The sequence below is a fragment of the Lytechinus variegatus genome, chromosome 1, assembly GCF_018143015.1.
Source record: "Lytechinus variegatus isolate NC3 chromosome 1, Lvar_3.0, whole genome shotgun sequence".
Lineage (NCBI taxonomy): Eukaryota > Metazoa > Echinodermata > Echinoidea > Temnopleuroida > Toxopneustidae > Lytechinus > Lytechinus variegatus.
The window spans coordinates 43,132,655-43,155,973 of NC_054740.1; the positions used below are offsets into that span (position 1 = coordinate 43,132,655).

General features: G+C 35.4%; 1 protein-coding gene across 1 annotated transcript in view; it reads right to left on the reverse strand.

Moving 5' to 3' along the window:
- The window catches only part of LOC121414722 (ubiquitin carboxyl-terminal hydrolase 38-like), a 37,061-nt gene extending 32,475 nt beyond the window's left edge, over positions 1-4,586 (reverse strand). Inside the window, exon 1 of the mRNA XM_041607790.1 lies at positions 4,426-4,586. The gene's annotated coding sequence lies outside the window, so the exon portion shown is untranslated. The remainder of the gene's footprint in view (positions 1-4,425) is intronic.
- Between the last annotated feature and the right edge of the window lie 18,733 nt (positions 4,587-23,319).

Consider the following 23,319-nt stretch of genomic DNA (forward strand, 5'->3'; position numbering starts at 1 on the left):
GGAGACGTCCAGAAATGGAATCATAGAAATAATCCCAGTATTAATTCTTCCATATGAACATAACATACTTTGCTGACATCGTCAATATTCTTAGTATGACCATAAAATCTTGTTAAATCGTAATAATTTAGATGAATTTAGGGCTCGATTCGAACCATTCGTATTTATTTTGATCGCATGCTCAATTGCGTCTAAAAATCTGGATTGTCATTATCAGGATTAATTCTCGAACATCGTCATAACTCATATTCCACAATCTTTCCTCACAATCGTTATATCAGCATTGAATAGCAATTCAAATGACCATCCAGAGAAAATTACGTATTTATTCCCATAAATTTATTTGGAGCTCATTTTGGATCCAACTACACAATCTCAGGCAAGTTACAGCGCTCTCCGTTGATTGCACTTTTTTGCTGGCGCTGACGTCAAGCACGCCTGTCGTTTCGGGAGAGTGAGTGTACGGAGCTGCGGACGGGGCTGGTGAATGGACTGCGAATGCTAGTTGACCGAAAATCATTCGGATCGACTCTGCGTGATTCATGTCTTTATTATTGTTTCATTTTAAACTTATATGTTGTCATCTGCAAATATCATTGTTGAAGATATTTTGGGAAGAATTCTGATTTGGTCCCCGGCATTTTTTGTGTTTTGTGATCATGGAAAATAGAAACGAACTTTGCTCTGTCATCTGCTTGTGCAACGCTCACCCGGTCAACGCCAGCGCAGACCGACAGTGCGTAGAGTGCATATGCAAAAAGCGCATCGACGCAAAAACAAGACTAAATTTTCCCCGCCTTCAATATTCGATGCATCGATGTTCGATCGAATTAGAGCTGTCGAACACCGGTTTTCAAAATAATCGATATGACTCAGGCTTAAAAAAAACCCCGCTATAGTGGTAAAATTAATAATAACATCGATGGGTATGATAATCATAATAGTAGTAGTAATAATGATGATGCAAAAAGCTATGTGACACTAAATACGGCCCTTGAGATTTGGTTCAGCCAACAAAGAGTCAGCATCAGGCAGATGAAGGGGATTTTCAAAGACGTATACTCGGACCCTAGCTAGAGCTGGAGAAGGAAGAAAGAATAAAAGGGATAATTATTGGTTGGGTCTGAGCATGTAATAAGTCCATGGTCTGAGGGACGATTGTGAGTAATCTTTTCATCATTACAATGTTAACAAGTGCTTTGCTTGGGACAGCTGCACTGGCAAACAAACTCGTAGTCAGCGTCTATCAACCCATTTCATTTCGCACGCGCGTACGGCGGAGAACTGAGGCTAGTAACCAAGATCGTTTGCTAGTAGTCTGGACGGGCATGTAATGCGCGGCCGAGTAGATTCTAGGACTAGATTCGTATTCTAAAGCAGAGCGATTCTGCTGATCTCTACATGTGAGTTGTTTTCCAAGCCAATCAGTTATCGAAAATGTAATTGAAAGAAACAATCTATGCCCACAATCTTTGCGAATGGTATAGAAAAAGGCTCGCTGATTTGGAGTCCTAATCATATCGCGATAAATTATCGCAGCTCGAGAAAGTAGTTCGCGGCCGTGGCCGTGCGCCGAATCACCGGCCAGAACACGGCGATGTCTGCCACAGACTAGCCTAACGTTCACGCACGTTAATATTGCGATAGTCAGACCCACATCGATTAGGGCGTTTCACGTGCGATATCTGTCAAGTTTATTTTGGGCGCTACTGTATAACACTATAGTTTATACATGCCTTGTCATGGTGGCCAATGCATTTATGCAGTGCAGTATGTACAGTACATTGTATACTGTATAGCCCCTATGGATAATTAACTTTTTTTTTATTTAAGATATATTTCACAAATATCCATAAAACCCATAGTAGAGGAATAAAAGCGATATAGCTCTATGACGCTGCTTGCTATTGTTGACCTCGTACCATCTAATATTGAAGAACCCCAAGACGATAAAATCTACTTTTTGGCTGAAAAAGGCTATAAAAATTTGAAAATTTAGGTATAATTACCTTTTAACTCTACAAATAATGGTTTATAAGTACTAATTATAGGAAAAACAAATTGCCTGCCCCCAAATGCATATGAATAGACACCAAAACCAAAGAAAAAGACCACCAAATAAAGAAGTTGTGGCCAAAACTGTGATTTTGGGTGGTTTTGGCAGCCATTTTGGATTTTGGCCCGGCACACTTTTTTCTCGGACCCAAGACAAAAAAATATTGTCATTTCATGTTGAGATACATTACAAGGAATAAAAAAAAACTGTTCCCATATTGAAATAACAAAAAAAAGTATTTTTGACCTATGTATAGCCCACTCCTATTAAAGGGGAAGTTCACCCTGAAGAAAACTTTGTCGTAAAAATAGCAGAAAAAATAGTAAAAAATATTGGTGAAGTTTTGAGGAAAATCCGTTGAAGAGTAAAAAAGTTATTATTAGAGTTCAAAGTTTTGGATTTGTGACGTCATAAACGAGCAGCTGCCCCATGTGTTATGTAATATAAAATGCATGAATTTCAAATTTTTTAAGGTTCCTGATGTCTTAATTTTGTTTTCTATTCATGATCGGGTGTGAAATGATTTGTATATTGATATACAAAAGGAACAGTGAAAACCATTTTCAATTTTCTGAGAAAATGACATTTCAGTGAATTTTTACCATTCGCTATGTAGGAATGCTGCTCGCATATGACGTCACAAATCAAATAATTGAAATTCTAATAACTTTTTAATTATTTGATGGATTTTTCTCAAACCTTCGGCAATATTTTTTATTATTTTTTCTGCTATTTTTACAATAAACTTTTTGTCAGGGTGAACTTACCCTTTAATAAGTGTAGGCCTAGACCAAAAGCTTCGGTCTCTGTTATGTTGGTTGTTCAGCTGAACCCCGTTGGCTTCACTCATCAAATAGAGACCGAAGTTCTAGCGCCATCTGTACAGGGGACTCAATGGCCATATGTTTATGTACTTAAGATCGGATAAAACGGGGAAGTGAATTTGCGCGACAGCCGAGGTAAGTCACTGTTTAACTTGATTTTTCTCCGTTTTTTGGCAATTAATGCCAAGAGGGAATATTAATTTGCATTTTGGTTGTGTTATTTTTCAAAAAAAAAATTTCATTAAAGACAAAAATTGAAGAGCCCAGACAGGGGGATTTTGCATTGCAAGTCCCCTAAAAAAAATAATGGTGGCTGCACGATAGCAAGCCGTCTGTGTACGAGAAATAAAAATAAAAAAAATGTTAAAAAACTCCTCGAAACAGAGGGATGCCAGCTGTCTAGTGTAGGCCTAGCCTTTTTTGTTGATTTTTTTTGGTTGATTTTTTTAAAGACCTGGCTCGGTCGATCCGCTCATGCACAGTGACAAATTGTGTACAATGGATACCGTAGCGTGAACGTAGCGGTCATGTACATTTTTGCTTATTACATGACGTCATCCAGCCACTGCCGAGAACCAATTTATGAATGAAAATGTAAGCATGCGCAGTGCAAGCCTTTTGTTTCCCCACAAAGAATTCCACCAAAACAAGTGTGCAATTCTCTATCACCTCGTACCAAAATCGACCTAGAATTTCACTTTCGCGTATTTTGTATGAATTATGAAAGGTATTCTTGGAGGATCTATTTTCTCACCGATACCGCACAGGTAAGAGAATTTCGATTACTTTTTGCTTTTCCGTCAAAATCTTACAAATTAGCGTCTATATGTCATCATGTTCGTTGGAATTTGTAGAGTCTATCGCAACGTGCACAAAGTCAATTGGATTCCGGAGCGTCGCGTGAATATGCATGAAATTGCAGAGTTTCGATAATTTTTGATCGATACCGGAGCGATCCGATCACGAACCAAGACCATTTACCGCGTACACATCGTGACCGGATATCGTTATCGCTATCGATACTTCCGCACGCAGTCCGAAGGAATTATTTTTCGGACCACGTGATCATGACGTGATCTGCGCGATTGACCAATCAGCAGTCTTCGAATCGCTGTGCGGAGACGATCTATCCGTTGTACACAGTCTATGGACAATTTGCCGTTGTGTCGTCATGCAGCATACTTTTGTTGATTGTCCCGTATTTCATTTTGTTGAATCTAGTCACCCTGCTACAGCCATTAACTTTTCAGTCCAATTCATTTTGCCGGCAAACATGTCCCTCCGAATTCCTGCCCAAATCCTGGGTCCACAATTCCTCAACTCCCTTTCGCTAATCACATGGCACCACCCATGTACGATACCTGGGGGGATATCGCTCATGTGCAATCCCAACAAATTTCACATGAAATTGTGAAGAGTCGCATACAATCACGTGCACAAGGATTTCACGAGACGATATTGACCGTAATAACGTCCTGCGCGTGCATCAACAATGACAGCGAGGTGACATAATTCACGATTATTATCAACAAAAGAACGACTCACCTATGTTCAATACAATCAAACAGACATCAGACTTTGTTGCTAGGTAGGAAGGTTCAAGATGACATCAATATCTATCTTCATTCGATCTTTTTCCCGATCGCCATAATTTTTTTCGCATGCGAAGTTTGCGAACATACGTTAGAGAATGAGTTAAAATTAGCGGATAAGAAACAGACGACAGATATCCGGGTAGCGCGTTTCCGTTTTACACCCTGGCGAAGGCATTTTCCGGAAAAGTAGCCAAAAAGCGACTAGTGAAGAGTCTACGTCTACGTTTGTTTACATTATCAGCTGGGCGCGCGATCCAAAGTCCGCGCCGAAGTTATCCGCAGAATATACCGTACTTGCAAATGCAACTGATGAGCTTATACTTTCCAGGTTCAATACGAATGTTTGCCTTGATCATTTGCCTTGCCGATTTGCTGATGTCTGTCTTTCTCTCTATCTGTCTATATATCTATCTCTCAAATTCTATCTCTATCTATCTATGTAACTGCAGTATCTATATATCTAATAATCTTCTCTGTCTCTCTCATTCTTTATCTAACATCTATCTATCTCAAATTCTCTATCTCTCTCTATCTATCCATCCACCTGTCTGTCTTTCTCTATTTCTCTCTCTCTACCTACCTATGTAACTACAGTATCTATCTGTTAATTTGTCGCTCTTCTCTCTCATTCTTGATCTATCTGACATCTATCTATCTCTCAAATTCTCTATCTCTCTCTCTATCCATCTATCTATCCATCTGTCTGTCCATATCAATTTGTTTGCGCTCCTTTTTTGCAGTGCGTAGCGTGTTAAATTATTTCCCTATGGAGAATAATAGAAAATACGCAGTTTTTGAGGGATTTGCTAAGATATCTCCCAAACGCGTCAACAAGGTGATCTATCAAAACAGAATAGAATAGAGCAGATTCTCACCTTGAACATGATATGATTTTCAGTCAATTTTAGTCAAATTAAGTTCTGTCACTTTTGAGGTTTTTGGAACCTTTCTTGATGATTTTGGAAATCCATTTGTACATGAGCCAATGGGCAAGTGCGGGAAACGAAACGTTTGGTGCGACTTCACATTGTTGTAAAAAAATATATACGTCACAATAGACCCTATCAAAAAAAGACATTTTGCAGAAAATGCTGTAGATTGCGAATACCTAAGAATGATTTTGATTGGATAAAAAAAACCTCTGTCACTTTTCACATTTGCAAAAGCTTTTGCAATTTTGGTCACTATAGTTTGGCGGCCGGTTCAGCCGATGGCATTGTGTGTACACAGTAAACACGCATAGCTAGGCAACGCAGCGCGTGAAGAATTTCACTATTCGTACAGCGACGACTTGAGTGTATGTTGGATAGAACCGTACCATTTTTGACCGGGGGTGTGCCAATGAATGCAAGTGATCAAGAAGAGTTACAAAACTGAAGGGAGTGAGAAAACAAGGAAAGTGAGAGGGAAATTTATGAAAACAAGTAATGCGAGGAAAAATGACAAGAAAAGGAGAGAAAGGAGAAGAAGTGAAAACACGCAGCTGAGTGCGCTCACGATATGTAAGTTGAACACCCCTGCACCGCAATGTAGCAGCCCGCCACTATACACGTAGACTGCCTGCACGATGCGAAGACAGCGGCGCGTATTAGTGACTGTGCGTTAAACGTCCCATTTCTATGCCTTATAAAAGGAGCGTTTTTTGTACACAACTAATTAATATGTTTCTCTATTTCTCTCTATCTATTTATCTATTTTTAACTAGAGTATCTATCTATCTGTTAATTTGTTAATAATCTTCTCTGTCTCTCTCATTCTTTAATTATCTATTTAATATCTCTCTCTCTCTATCTATATATCTATCCATATATCTATCCATCTGTCTGTCTTTCTCTTATTCTCTCTATCTATTTATCTATCTATTTTTTTAACTTATCTATCTGTTAATTTGTTAATATTCTTTGTCTCTCTCCCTCTTTATCTAACATCTATCTATCTGTCTCTCAAATTCTCTATCTCTCTCCCTCTCTAGCATCTGTCTGTCTTTTTTTCTCTCTTCTCTTTGTCCGTCCATATAACATCTCTCCCTCTCTCTCTTCCTCTCTATCTATCCTTCTCTCTCTCTTTCTCTCTCTCCCCTCTCCATATCGACCTCTCTCTCTCTCCCCCTGGCTCTCTCTATTTATCTATCTATCCATCCATCTCCCCCTCTTTCTCTCTCTTTCTATCTATCTATCCACCTCTCTCTCTATCTATCTGTCTATATCTATTTATCAGTCTTCTATATCTATCTTTCGGCAGCTTCTAAGTGTATCAATCCACCAAACTTCAATTTGACTTTCCATTATAAGTATCTGTTTATTTTGATTTTGTCCGTCATTCTATTCATTTAGTTAATAATTTATTTTTAGAAAAAAAAACTATCATAAACAACGCGACTGCAAAAACATGTTCGGATTTCACTCCTGACTGCCGAAGTGCCGAGGAACTCTGATCAGTAACTGTGCAAATTGCATGCGGTGGTGGACTCGCCTGTGTCGCACGCTGCATGCAACCAGCGACGTGTGTAGACTCTTCACTAGTCGCTTTTTGGCTACTTTTCCGGAAAATGCCTTCGCCAGGGTGTAAAACGGAAACGCGCATCCGGGTATAGTAAAACTGAAACTAGCAACCGCATTAAGGAACGCTTGGGCCTGTTGCCGGGGAGCGAATTTTTAAATCGTAGGATGGCCACTGAAGATCATGAATTATTCATGAGCGATTCGCTTCGCAATCTGCCTCCCTCAATACCCTAGTCTGTAATAGAGGCCGTGTTTATTGTGAGCATTTAAATGCTGCTTATGTTATGACAGTTCTTTCGTCTTGAATTATATACTTTCCCCCATCTTGATAAAAAATAATATTGTAGTTATTAATCCAAGATTAAATCTAGATCTACTACGAAATATCTCGCCGCACAAAATAAGAATTAATATTTTAAGGACTAGAAAGCAAAGACTATATGGATAAATCGAGATCACACAGCTGAACTCGCGCCTGATTTGTGGGAAGTTTTGATGCCATTGAAGTTTTTATTGTTCAAGGTTTAACCAGTTGACTACTAACTTATATGATATCATGACGTTTTATGTAGGCGATTGGTTAATATAAATCGAACCCCGCATGGTACATGCAATGGGTTAATGTTGGAAGCTAGAATTGGTGAGGGCTGCCGTATGTAAAGTTAGATCTAGATCCCAGTGGTACACAAGGCTCAGGTCAGGGTGCACGAGTGTACAGTAGATCGCTCTACAGAATATTCATATCAAATTTTAATAGTCAATCAACAATAATTTGAATTGGATGCCTTTCTTATATTGTTTGAATCTCCGCAGGGTAGTTCACTTATTTGGGTTTGTCTTTCTGACAAAGAGGTTATTTCAATCTTGAAATGGTAATTCATATCAGTGATATACTACAAAAAAAAACAGACATAATATTTGACAAGAATTAAATACATTTAACAAAGATTAGAATTAAAGTGACGGTGTGCCTATAGTGATAATCCTGTTACTGTTAGAAGAAAATGTATTTGTTTACTGTTTTAATTGACAATACTATTTTGGAATGATACTTAAGACCTACATGTAGTTCTGGGCTGGCGCCGTTTTAAAGCGTATAGATACATGCACGTATATGTTTATATATTGCTTGAAACAATAACTGCACTACTATATCTTTTTTATAATTTCAACTTTGTGGGACAGGGAAAGTTTATGTTTCATTTAATCGCATCACATTAATCTGGTTGATGAAGAAATTGTTTTAACTCGGTATACCGTTATTTGTATTTTATACCAATTAAGTTAATCAATTTCTTTTCACAACCAGCAATATTTAATAGCAGTTGGTATACAGTACAATCATGTTTTTCAACCAACCCTATAACCTCATATCAATGTGTTCAAAAAGCTGAATAAATACAATAAAATGCAAAAACAAACAAACAAAAAACCAGTGAGTGGGTGATATAATTGGTCCCCTCATTTGCATACCGACTAGGATGTGCTTATATAACTGTTTTGTTAAATTAAGCGGAACTTTAGCATGTCATAAATTTCATATTTAAGTCCAATTTTGATGAATTTTTTAGTGTTATGCTTCTTTGATTTGTCTCTTTTTAATCAAATACATTTTTGTTGGGGTGGACTTGCCCTTTAACAGTGATGGATAAATGTTAACAGCTGCTGAACATATCCGTGATTTTCTGTGTTCATATATTTTTTTAGAGGAGAGAGAACAGAAAGTATGCTTTCATGATAGGCCAGTAAACACAACACAGTGCTTTCTATTGTTATGTTCCATTTTGTCAGTTGTGTGAAGGGATGTATACAGTATAAAGTTACAATTTAACATGTTTAATAAACCGCAATATTAACTGTAATGTTATATATAATTATGATCAATGTGAAAGAAAGTCTGATGGAGTAAGAGAAAGAGGGGGGGGGGGGGTGAAGGGCGAGGGAGCGAAGGGTCGGGTGTGATGTCATGTATGTGTTCAGTGATACATGACAGATGATAGATACATAATCAATATTTAAACCATAATGTAACATGTAATTATATTGTGAAAGAAAGTTTGAAGAAGTAAACGTGTACTTTGAGAGAGAAATGTCATTCTGTTTAGGCAGTGTCCTACATTAGAGAATGAAAATTATCTGGACACAGAACAATTTAAGAAAATAAACTTTTCCCCTCAAAATATACGTTTTCAGTATTGGTATAAAATGCAGATGCAAACGAAATTATATGAACAAAGCATGAAAAGATAAGAGAGACTCAGAGAGAGGAAGAGAGAGAGACCGGAGAGATTTGAGCAACACCAATGTCGTCACGTTGTACATTTAGTCTATAAATACAGACATATTTCTAACCTGAAGCTTTTAGATCCGAGTATTCCTCCGTCAACAAACACTAATTTACTTTAAAAACAAAACAAATAGGTAATTTTTATAATCAACAGGGGTGATTTAGAATAATAACCAATTGCTTTAATTATTTTAAGAAGAGAAGTTTATAAGGGTCTCCTATACCCTTGAATCAAAGACTAATTAATCGCAAGAAGCGAACCACTCATGAATAATTCATTTTTCTTCAGTGGCCATCCTACGGTTTAAAAATTCGCTGCCGGGGAGTGGAAGAGAACACACGGATGAAGAAGAGGATTTAAGAACATTGGAGAGTGGAAGGGAAAGATTGGGATTGAGAAGTATTTTGATATACACTCGGCAAAAAAAGGTCTTGGACACTTATAGAAGTTAAAATATTCCATATTTTTTTTATACATGAACTGTAATTATCCTTATACAATATTACCCCTCAAAAAAAAATCTTATTGCATCTTGCTATCACCCATGTGTCTTTGTTTCCTTGTTTCCTTATGAATTTTTGATGTTTTTTTGTAGGCTCAATGTATTTTAATGAACTTGAATAATATTATTTTAAAAATATATAAATATTTGATTAAAGGCAAATCATTCTATGTCAACATGACCAGACAATATTCCTCTTCCAGTATGACATGACATTTTCATGTGAACAGTCATGCATGGTTGGTTAAATTCTTTAAAAAATAGCAATGCCAGTAAAGAAAAGCAAGAAATGGATCAGTCATTGCATGGCTGGTTACAGGCATTAAACAATAGCAATGTCAGTTAAAGAAAATTGCAAGAAAACGATCAGTCATTAGTTTCATTTGTGAAAGTTTATGTGGCATGAATATCCATTAAACGATAAAAGCAAACTTAAAGTCATATACCACTCTAAAAGAGAAGGAAAAGTTATCCACCTCGGATGAATCACTATTCCACTGGAATTTTTAAAAAATGTCAAATTTCAGTATCTTGGCATAAGCCAAAGAAAATTCAATATCTCGTTTGTTCACCCTGGCTCTGAATGAGTGCAGCACATCGACATTGCGTACTCTAACTTCATCAGTAGCCAAATAATGCTGGCTCACATTTTAAATTGTTGTTGGTGAAACTTGGAAATATTGAGCCACTTGTCTAAATGACTGCCCAGACTGCAACATTTCTATTGCTCTTGCATGCTCTTGGTTGGAAAGCTTCATCTTGAAAGTGATTGTCCAAATGATCCATCTCATTATGCATCTCATGATGCATCCCTAAGTATTCAATTCAAATGGTAACAACCTGTTGAAATTGTTGAATGTATGCCTACAGGATGGCCATGATCAGTAGCATTTGAATGGTCCATTTCTTGCAATTTTTCTTTTACTGACATTGCTATTGCTTAAAGCATTTAACCATCCATGCATGACTGTTCACATGAAAATGTCATGTCATACTGGAAGAGGAATATTGTCTGGTCATGTTGACATACAATAATTTGCCTTTAATCAAACATCTATATGGAATATTTTTACTTTTATAAGTGTCCAAGAACTTTTTTGCTGAGTGTAGATTATTTAACACAGTCAGTACATGGTTATTGAAAAAACGTGGTGTGTGTGTGTGTGGGGGGGGGCTGAAGCCCACCCAGCCCCCTAAGTTTCAGCGGCCCATGCCATCATCATCATATCATTGTCATTAGTCATCATCTCCACCATGATCAATATCAACATCATCTTCATCCTCCTCATCAATCACCATCATCATCAGTTCCATCACCATCATTATCATCACCAATACCATCATCACCACAACCACTATCACCATCTTCATCTTCCTCCTTATCATCACCATCACCACCATCATCATCATCATCACCATCAATCATCTATCATCTCCACCTTTATCAATATCAACATCATCTTCATCCTCCTCCTCATCATCACCATCATCATCAGTTTAATCATCATCATTATCACCGATATCATCCTAACCACAACCACCATCAACGTCATCATCTTTTGATGACATTCATTTTTTTGCTGATTTTAACACAAGTATTATCAATATTATAATCTGTTGTAAAGTAAATTATAGATGCTTCCTAAGAATATAAAAATAAGATGAGACATGGTACAAAAGAAATAAAAGTAGAGTGTTTAATTTTCATGTTCTCATTGAAGCCAGCATAAATATCTCAAATAACCATCACATGGTAATAACCATCACATGGTAAGAAACATAAAATAAAACCACTTTTTTCTTTACACTACTACAACCATACAAACAATCTCATCATCTTAAAACCTGCCATAAAACTGTCCCACTATAAATTAAGAAGTTACCCTATCATTGGACAAATCATACTATAAAACTAAAAAATATCATCTGAATAAGCAACAGAAAAGACCTCTCATTCAATATTCACCAAACAAAATTAAGAGATAGAATTAAACTGAATATAATCAAGTTCCCCCAGTCCAATATATAACCAGACTATAAAAGAAAAGATGTTGTTATTATAAAATGGCATGAAACCAAATTATATCTAATAATTGAAAATCTAAATATGCCAGATGATGCAAATATATAAATAAACAACAAGTTTTATGTAAAGTGAATGCTGTAGAGTCTAGATTGAAACCAGATCATATGTGACATGAAAATAGCAACATAAAAACACACATATGAGCACAGGTATTTGTATTGGAAATTTGTATTTGGAAAAAGACTTCTCAAAAGTGACAGAAAGTAAAGCTAGTTTTGTTTATTGTTCAGCAAATGCCCATAATTTCATACAAATAAAAAAAAATATGACTAAAGGACTTCAGAGATTATCTTCGTAATTGGAAGTGTCCCTTAACCACAGACAATTTATCACTTCTGTTCTGACGTACCTTTTTGTATTACTCTGGTGTATTTACTTGAAGTTTGTTTCCAAACATAATATACATGTACTTTGATCTTTTCTGACATTTGTGTTCATGTATCAAAAGTCTGGGGACAATTTTTGTGATGACAAATACATGTACACGGAGTTGATTCAACAGTGATGCCAAAAAAGGAGATAAAAATCACTTGCAACATATCTTTGAATAAATAAACATAAAGGATGTCAAGCGAACTCATAAATAAGATGGGGTAAATAACAGCAATCATTAACAAATATGATATGACTTCATGTTATATATATAGAAATATAAACATATATAACAAAAGAATATTACCAAGAGGATGCTTCTTTTTTTTAACAATGCCATTTATGCAATATATATGAACTATTCCTGAAAAATATTAGTAAAAATTCAAATCTTTGCAGAGCTATGGACAATACTGCCTATAATGAGCATTTAAAGTAACTCATATTGTGTTAATAATTGATTATACCCTTCCCATATAATAATACTAGTACACTACAGTAACACTGGATATCTCGAATGTGTTTAAAACAGTTAACTGATGATCATGTTGATATTGTAACAGTGCCACTTAATCAATATTTTCTAGTACCCCAAAATCAAGTATTTGAGAATCTGCTATCAATAAAATAGGTTGCAAACATTTATCAAGGGGTAGATGATCAATTACATTAAAAATCATGAGTTGTAGAAGAAAAAAAAAGGTGCTTGTTGTTCATTAAAATATTTTGCATACATGTATAATCGAAAATCCGTATTTTATTGCTCGAAACAGAAATTCTCTGAAAATTTGTTTTGCCAAATTGATCACGGGCCCGGCTATGACTGCTAAGGATTTACATTCAATAGCGCCATCTCTTGGTGAAAGCATGTATATAGCTAAGCAATTTTCAATGCAAGTACCCATCACCCAGGGGGGCCACTTCCATTCACGAGTGGATACCATGCGCGACCAAGGGGTCTCGAAAAGCACCCTAAACACGTAATTTCCATTTTCTGAAAATGCACCCCTTAACAAGTATTGGCGTGTGAAACCCTACCCTTACCAAGTATGGGAAACAAAACGATACTCTTGGCAAATATTCCCTGAAATGAACCCCTAAACAAGTACAGGAATGTTTTATTGTTACGGGTCCTTCGGTCGTCGCGGCTTTACCTTATTTGGTTTAGTACGACCCCACCTTCTACACCTCGCGCAAATCGGACTCTAAACAGTTTTGGAGCAAAAAGGACATCATTTGATAAAACATTTTAATTTTGTTTTATCATCCCCGCATATTCGACCCTAAGCACGTAATTTTCCTAGCGAAATAGATACCCTTTTTTCATTATTTTTGTGTTTTTGACACCCTTATCACGTTACGTACGTAACGTGCCCTATCGTGAAAAAGACATCCTTTTTACGTGTTTTTTTGGTCGCGCATGGTATCCACTCGGCAATGTTAGTGGCCCCCCCCGGGACCCATCATCAAGCATAGAACATCAATTAATGAAGCATTGTAGGGACTGTTGACATATCGGTTAATAGAAGATGGCAGTAATAAATCTGAATAGTAAAGATTTGATATACTAACCTCCATTTGAGGAGGGCAAAATTTGATTGTACTTGTTATAACTCTAAATGACAATACAAACTGTTCATATTGATAATGATATAATATAGTCATGACACTGTAAATGACCTTCTTCCAGAAAATGGACAATGCATATACATACAATTTGAAGTCTCCATGGAGCTAGGGGTCTGTTTCATAAAACATATGATAGAATTCCATGGCAAATGAGCTCTGTCAATCAAATTGAACCATTTCAGTGGCTTGTAACAGGAGCTTCTAACTTGCCATTGCTATGATATTTGATGAATCAGGACAGAATAGAGCTTATTAGTCTGGTCAATTAGCGGAATTATGTGGACACGGTGGACAAAAGCGTGATTTTTTCTCTAGACCTTTGTTTATGTATGAGAATTAAGAATGGGGTATGCTCCAAAAAATCTGGCTGCAGGAACAGTGGAAAAATGGGTGAAAATGTCAGAATTTATGAGTTCAGATTTGTCTGATATATAGACTAGTGCTAGTGCAAAACTCAGTAGCAGTGCATTATTTTGCATTGGATTAGTTCTTGAATTCAGACCCTTTTTGAACAGATCTTCTGTTTGTCCTCGCATCTCAATGCACCAAATATCTGAATGAAGATGCTAACCAAGCCGAAGGGTGACGGTGGAGGGGGTTGAATGTTGGTGTGTGTGTACATATTTTGGTCTTGGGGTAAAGGTGTGCAAGACACATTTTTTGCATGTGTTGAAAATTGTGTTGCCATGGTAACAGTGTATTATTGCAAAAATAAGGTAAAAATCTTGCAGTTAGAACCACTTCCTTTGTTTTTAACCGATTCTCATGAAATTTGGCACACACATTGGTCTTGAGGTGAAGATGTCTAAGACACACTTTGTCTTTCAGAAATCTTGTTGCCATGGTAACAACATATTATCTGGTGAAAATTGGGAAAAAATCTTACAATTCAAACTGCTTCATCAGTTTTCAATCAATTCTAATGAAATTTGGCACACACATTGGTATTGAAGTAAAGATGTACTAGGCACTTTTTGTGTGTGTTTCAGAAACTGTGTTGTCATGGTAACAAAATATCATATGGCAAAATTTAGGTAAAAAACTTGCAATTTGAACTACTTCATCAGTTTTGAACCAATTCTCGTGAAATTTGGCTCACACATTGGCCTTGGGGTAAAGATGTGCAAGAACCTTTTTTTTTGCATTTGTCAGAGAGTGCATTACCAGGGTAGCCACATATGATAGCCAGAAATGTAGGAAAACTTGTGGATCAAACTTCTTCCCCTGTTTTTAGTCAGTGCTCATAAAAATTGGAAGAAATATTCATCTTAGGGTAAAGATTCATATTAAATTCTAAATGTCTTCTCTGCATTAAAATGTGGGGGTATTAATCACCTTCATTAATATTTCTGGGTTTGAGGGGAAGGGGCAGGATTAGTCCTTTAAATCTGACATCAAAGAAGGTTAAAGGCAGTGGCCATTAGAAACATAAAAATGATAAACACTCTTAAAAAACGCATCCCCTTAAGGGCATATAGGCTGGAGGTACACTGGGTGAATATGAAACCTGCTGAAGCAGAGGAGTTCCAACACTGGCAAGCAAAACAAAATGTGTACCCCTTCTACTTTCAACAGCTGATTTTCCAAACCTTAGTTCCACCTCCCCAAGATGTGCAATCCTCCCCATACCACTTTTAGTTCTACTTCCCATGCTCAAACCAGTCTACACCTTTGTCCCTCAGGGGTCAATGCATTTTTAAAGCTAGATATTACTCTCTTTTTTTGGGGGGGGGGGTGGGTCTTTAGAAAATGACCTCATTAAAATTACAGTTAAAGGTTTATGACTAGGAACTTACCCCCCCCCCCCGAAAAAATAGGGGGCTGATAATACTTTTTAGCAGAAAATGCCCCCCCCCCCCTTCAAAGGTAAGAAGAGTCCTTTGCACTTCAGACCATTCATTTGAAGCTTAATGCATTCTGATTTGATAAAAAAATTGTTTACAGTACCCAATTAACCATTGTTTATTTATATTCTCCTACTCAGTCTTTTATTCATATTCATATTTCGTTCCTACTCTTTCTTTTTAACTTTCACATCACTCTTGATTTTGAGCTTCACCATGCTATCTCCTTCTGTTTCCTGTCTCTTAAGTGTATTTTTTCTGACATATTTTAAAGTGTACCTTTAATCATGCAACTAATTATTATAGAAATATAAATATATACAAAAATATCTGCACTTGTTTTAGAAATTCACTTGCAAATCCATGACTCAGTAACATACCATATCAAAAATATACCTATGTGCACAATAGATTTTAGCCTTATATTTTCTTTCATTTATTTTTTTTTCAGTATATTTCTGTGACAGCCCCTGCTTCATGCTTCAAATAAAACATTGATTAATTGGACACCGGAAACATTTTTTTTTCAAAGCAGAATGGTTGAGGCTTTAAATTAATATGCTGAAGTGTAAAGGATTTCCCCCTTTTTTTTGGGGGGGGGGGGGGTTAGTTCCTAGTCGTTATAATTTCATTTTAATCTTTATGTGGCAATTTTCTAAAGCCCCCCCAAATAAAAATGTAAGGGGTGTTTTTTAAGAGTGTTTAAGTTCCTCATGGTCATGGCCTTTAACCTTCTATATTTTATGTTGTCAGTTTTTAAGGACCTTCTCCGCCCCCCCCCCCCAAAAAAGCCTATAAATATTATTGAAGGTGATTAATACCCTGCGCTATTATATGACGTTATAAAGGGGAATCAAACCCAAATAAACACTTGTTTTTAGAGGAAAATGAAAAATCAGACAAGTTTATAGGTCAAAGTTTGAACAATATCGGACAAACCATAACAAAGTTGTGAACATATTAAAGTTATAAACATTGGTAATCACTACACCCATGAAGACTTCAAATTGACCGCATATGTGATGTCACAGTGATTTAAGAAGGCAAGGACCACTCTTCCATGTACTGGAATAATTAATTAGCTAAAAAAAAATTTCAAAAGTTTTACTTCAAATTATATCTTTCTTTCATGAGGACATAAAACATACTACCGGGTTTATATTACGGCCCCAATGGAATAGGGATTTAGGAGAAAACCAAAAATCCTGAAAACTACTAGTCTTATGGGAAAGTTGTCCTTGCGGCCCCACCCCTTGTCATAATTTACTTACCCAGTTGCCAATTTGAATTCTACATACTAGTAGCCTTAGGGATCTTAATTTTAAAGCAGCCATAACTATATTTTGCTTGTCCGATTTCTTTAAAACTTTCACCATTCTTATTTTTCTCCTTTTCCATGCACACAACATTATGACCAAGGCTTGATTCCCTTTTAATACTGAATATGAATCTTTACCCAAAATGAATATTTGTGTCAACTTTTATGAGCACAGGCTGAAAACTGAGAAGTAGACTGATCCACAATGAGTTTTCCCCATATTTCAGGCTAAATGTGGTTACCAAGGCAATGCACTCTCTGGCAAAAGGTTCTTGCACATCTTTACCTCAAGGCCAATGTGTGAGCCATAATTATTTCATGAGAATTGGTTCAAAACAAAAAAAAAAACTGATGAAGTAGTTCAAATTGCAAGGTTTTTACCTAAATTTTGCCATATAATATGTTGTTCCCATGGCAACACAATTTTGGAAACACACACAAAAAGTGCCTTGTACATCTTTACTTCAATACCAATGTGTGTGCCAAATTTCATTAGAATTGATTGATAACTGATGAAACAGTTTGAATTGTAAGATTTTTTCCCAATTTTCACCAGATAATATGTTGTTACCATGGCAACAAGATTTCTGAAAGACACACAAAGTGTGTCTTAGACATCTTCACCTCAAGACCAATGTGTGTGCCAAATTTCATGAGAATCGGTTAAAAACAGAGGAAGTGGTTCTAACTGCAAGATTTTTACCTTATTTTTGCAATAATACACTGTTACCATGGCAACACAATTTCCAACACATGTAAAAAATGTGTCTTGCACACCTTTACCCCAAGACCAAAATATGTACACACACACCAACATTCAACCCCCTCCACCGTCACCCTTCGGCTTGGTTAGCATCTTCATTCAGATATTTGGTGCAGTAAGATGAGAGGACAAGCAGAAGATCTGTTCAAAATGGGTCTGAATTCAAGAACTAATCCAATGCAAAATAATACACTGCTATTGAGTTTTGCACTAGCGCTAGTCTATATATCAGACAAATCTGAACTCATAAATTCTGACATTTTCACCCATTTTTTCACTGTTCCTGCAGCCAGATTTTTTGGAGCATACCCCATTCTTAATTCTTATACATAAACAAAGGTCTGGAGAAAAAATCATGCTTTTGTCCACCGTGTCCACAAGTAGGGCATTTTTGACGCTAACAGACCAGACTATATAACCTCTTACCACTTACACCATTGTGGCTAAAAATGGACAACAATATCATGTTTCAACTCTTTGATCACAACATATTTTCAGAATATGGAAAATACGTGTTTAGGGTGCCATGGTCGCGCAAGGTATCCACTTGTCAATGGAAGTGGCCCCTCCGGGATATAAGCCCATGTTTTAGAGTTATGGCAATGGTGACAACCTACTATTGTCTGAAACAGTCTCCTAATAACAGAGCACTCTTTCCGGACAAAAAGAAGGTTGCTATTTATATCATTACTAAGAAAATAGTGTTTCTGAGTTGCCCTATTTATTCAAACTTTGCGGTACGAGCCCACTGACGTTATATTGGTCAGATGTGCTGAGGCACAGGGCTCAGTGGTTGTGAAGTGGTCTCATAACTGGGTGATTAAGGTTCAAATCCAATTTAATGAGTACTATTCTTGGTATTGCATCATCATCACCCCCCCACATTCGCTTAGGAAAGGAACCATAAGCTGTCAGTCCTGTAGTTCTTTACTTACAACATGCTGTATGTATATATTGCCCTTTTCAGTCATTTAAACCATTTATTAATACATTTATTGACAAATTCAACATTGTTAATGATAACCATACTCCTTAAGTACTGTGATACAAATAGCTACTTTACACAAATTTTGGGGCAATCTTGGTCACATGTGTGGCCAAAATTATGACAAATCTTGATTAATTCGTCATTAATCTAAAAATTTAATAGATTTACTCATTCTTAGGTTATATAACATTAACATGTTTAGTGACCTATCATTTGGAAACATTTTTTGCTTTCTCCAGTATGCAGGTTCAAGTACAGAGGTCAAAAGTGAGTCACATGTGTGACTTTACAAAAACATGATTTTGAAAGTTTTGAAATTCCTATGAATGTCAAAATGAAATTAGACTTTCAAAATCATCGTAATAAGTTTTAAAAGATATATATTAAGTCAAGATTTTTCATAATTTCGGTCACACACGTGACCAAGAATGGCCCTTTAGGAAAATCATTAAGTTACAAACAATTTATAATTTCATGAAGTACAAAAATACAGCCAGCTAAGAATGATAGCATTATTCAAATAATTCTTCCTGATTATGACTATTCCTCCCACATCACTGGAAACGCACCAATCATAGTAAGAACGGCAACCAAAAAACAGTAAATAATTCAACAGATTGCTAAATATTTTTCTCTGTTAAATTGAGCATTTATATTAAATTGTCTTGATCTTTTCATGGGCAGGAAACACCTGGGCCCTGTCTAACAAAGAGTTATGTCAACTACATGGAAATCCATCAATGTCATAATTTTTCTTCAGAAAATTTGCACAATGTCCAATGTGAACAAAGAGAAGCACACTGAATTTTCAAGAAAACAATGAATGTATAAATTACATGTACCATATCTAGAAAATATTTTGAATAAACATGCTTTTTAATGCTGGCATTCCATAGTTGTGATTGATCAGATCAATTGTAACTCTTACTACAACAGCGCCCTGGGGCCCATAACACAAAGCTTAGCAATCATCATAGGGCATTTGTTTCAATTGATTGCATTGACTACAATGTACAATTAATCCTGAAAATCACGCATTTTATAAGATCAATCACTAACCTTTAGGGACGTTTCAGTCAGTATATGCCGATGTTCACATAATAAGCCAATTTCCAATCTAATCCTTTTTTTCTTTTGATTAAGCATTCCATACTTGATATCAACGATTGCCATTAGTTAACATAAAAAAATATCAAGAAAATAAATTTCCTATAACAAGAAATTTTTTTTTTTTTAAGAGAAGTCAATTCTTGATATCAAGAAATTGAATATGGTAACATGAGAAAACGGCTTTCCCTGTGTATGTCGGCATATAGTTATTAACTAAAAATCCAGCCTCTTTAGAAAGGATCATTGTACTATTTCATACAATAGCAATCCCCGTCTACCTGATCTGAAGAGGGTTCATCTTTTATCCAAACTCATCACACTGATTAATCCCATAATCCTTTGCAATACTTCTCAACGTTCTTATGGTTGATGACAACAAAATGTGAGCGTTTCATGAGGCAATTAGTATGTTACTGACTCAGCCAATGAGATGCCAGGATTTCAGTAGCTTATAACAAAAGTCAACGAAAATCATAGTCTATTGGTTTCATGAAATGCTTTCCATATCTTGAACATCACTGAACATGTAGGTCTATCATTTTACAAGGTGAATTCTGGTACTCGGCAGGGTAACTTAATTCCTTGAATGCATCGAGCACTGGGAGTTGCAGCTCAAGCTGAAACTAGGGGAATACCGGTACTTCTAGTACAGTGTGCTTGCTTTTCCTGTTCTCTGACAAAGGCTTTCGACTTTAAAAAATTATCATTATTATTATTACTATTAAAAGAAATACCACACATTTCTTTTGTTGAAATTAGAAAGCAGAGGAAGAAGAGATATGAACATGGGATATGAAAAAGAGCAATAAATACGTTTCATAAAGGGCTACACCTATGGTAACTTTGCCATCATGGCTTCTACCATGGAAACCTTGATTCTGATTGGCTGCTAGCCCTGTTAACATGGTATTTATGATAATGGAAAAGGTTACAACCGTTGTGTAAAGTCCATTATGAAACAGGCTCATGATGATTTATGACAGTTTTTTTCACGGATCAACAATGAGAGAATGAGATATAAATACATCAAGGGAGCGATATATGAAAGAATTTGCCGGATGTTTGACCAGACATGTCCTGGTTTTATCTAACAGTTATGACCCTATTTTGGAATAAAGCATAGTAGAATTAGGTGCTAATATTGAGACATGAAATATCTTACTGTGTAATAAGCAATAATGTAATAATATTCCATATTATCATACAAATACATGTACCTATTTCCAAATCTGTGACTATGCTTTCATCCTTATCAGAATAAAAGCGAATTTCGTAATGACGTCATAGCAATCGTACAATTTGCTTTAATTTGAATTTGGCCTTGACTCCAAAATAAAGGTTTGCAATCATCCAAAATTGTTATACTAGAATTCCATCAATTAATCTGAACCTCAAATAAAGATACTTTTAATTCACATTTTCAGAAAATGCGCAAAATGCGATTTGTGCTAAAATCGGATCATGGATCATAGGTGTGCGGTGGTCATTAACCAATAAAAATGAAGAAAAATTGTCATATCACATAACTTTTCGGACAAAAGAATCTTGATGAAAAGCTCTCCTATTTCATGGCTATGAATTATTTTTAGGGCTGACAGACACTAACTTAAAAATAAAATGATTTTGGGAAAAGTGAAGCTCTTTCTAATAAGCAAACCTATTTAGATGTGGTCAAGCATTATTTTACTTTTAAAGAAAATAGGAAGCTAAATAGAAAAAGACTTAATGATTTCCAAAATTCATAGATATTAACAATAATTTTTCTATCAAAATGACCAAATGGACAAAAAGTGAGTTACGCCATCTGTCTGCCAAATCCCGATATGATCTCATTGCATTGCTTTGTTTGACTAATAAACATGTATATTGGTTTGTCTGCAGTGTGTGGAGATTGAGTGTGTCAATATTTGCACAATGTCTGTATAGTATCAGCATTTGACACACTTGATATTTTCATAGATTATTAAAGATGATAACATAAATAACATGTAGGTATTTGATTTAATGTTTCTACGCAAGAAGGCGTTAACTCCTACAAGACTATTGTGGCTCTGGAAATAAATCAACATGGTTGTGTCTACAATGGTACCAATGGGGAACTAAATGGGGCTCAAATTCTTTTTGTGATGTACATAAAAAAATCCCCACTTTTAAATCAAATTTTAAAAAAAATAAATAAAATAAGAAATAAAGATTAAATATGAATGAGTAATACAGAATAATTATACATAAATTCATAAATAAACAGCAAATAAATAAATAAAATGAAAACAAAATTTTATCTTTAAAAAAGTATGGAAAAATAAATTGAAAAAAAAATTTCAAATTTATCAGATTCATTGCAAGACTTAAATCTCCTGATTAGAAATAGGAAACATCTTTTTTCATAGATACATGTTTATTTCTGTCTGAATTCCTGAGAATCATAATTTAAACTCAGCGATTCAATAATTGGTTTTACCCAAATGAGAACGCTATTAAAGGAAACGCACTATAAAATCTTAAGTGTGAATCACCCCATTCCAAAGTGTTAAGCTTATTCACACTGTGGTACTAAACCACATACTTCAACTTTGTTAATTTGATAAAATCAACTATGCTGCAAGATCATAAGCTTTAGATTCCCTTATTTTCATTTAATATAATAGACTATGAAAATAATCGGTTTCCATTCATACATGAACATATCAATTACTGTTAATAGTCTAATTGTATTTAGAAATAGCATTGTTGAATAATCTATCACGCTTTTCATGATTTTTAACAATCAATGATATAAATTAAATATAAATGAGGATAGTTGTAGATTGCACCTGTTAGAAATTATTCCTGTCAAAATATTATTATAACTAAGCAATCTTACAAACATTTGTTCCACTTATTAAATTTACAACCCAAAATATGAAAGGTTCTTAATGAAAATCATTGCATAAACACAACATGTTTTAGATTTCAATGTGAATTTTTGCCCAAACAAATATTAATGAAGATGCAGTATATTTTATGAATCTACTTGTAAACTTATCACTCAATCTGTATCATTGTGCAACAACAAAGTCTGAATATATATGTCTTGAAGACTATCAATAGAATGGACTCTCAGAAATAAATCATATGAAACATGGTCTTAAAACCTAGACTATCGATTGAAATCATTGGGTTACTGCAGGGTTAAAAACGTACTTGAAGATATAATCTAAATAAACAAAGCTTTGAGAATACAAAACCAAAGAAAAGTTTTAGATGCCCAATATATACCCATTGTATATTGTTTTATGAGTATTTACTTTACAGATATACACCATAGATGATAAGGTAGACATATATGAGTTGTAGACCATAACCCAGAGTTGTTAATCTATAGATGAAAGAAAAATCTTTTATTCGAGTATCATTTTAATGAAATAAATATTCAAGAAATGGATTTTACTTCGAATATGGAC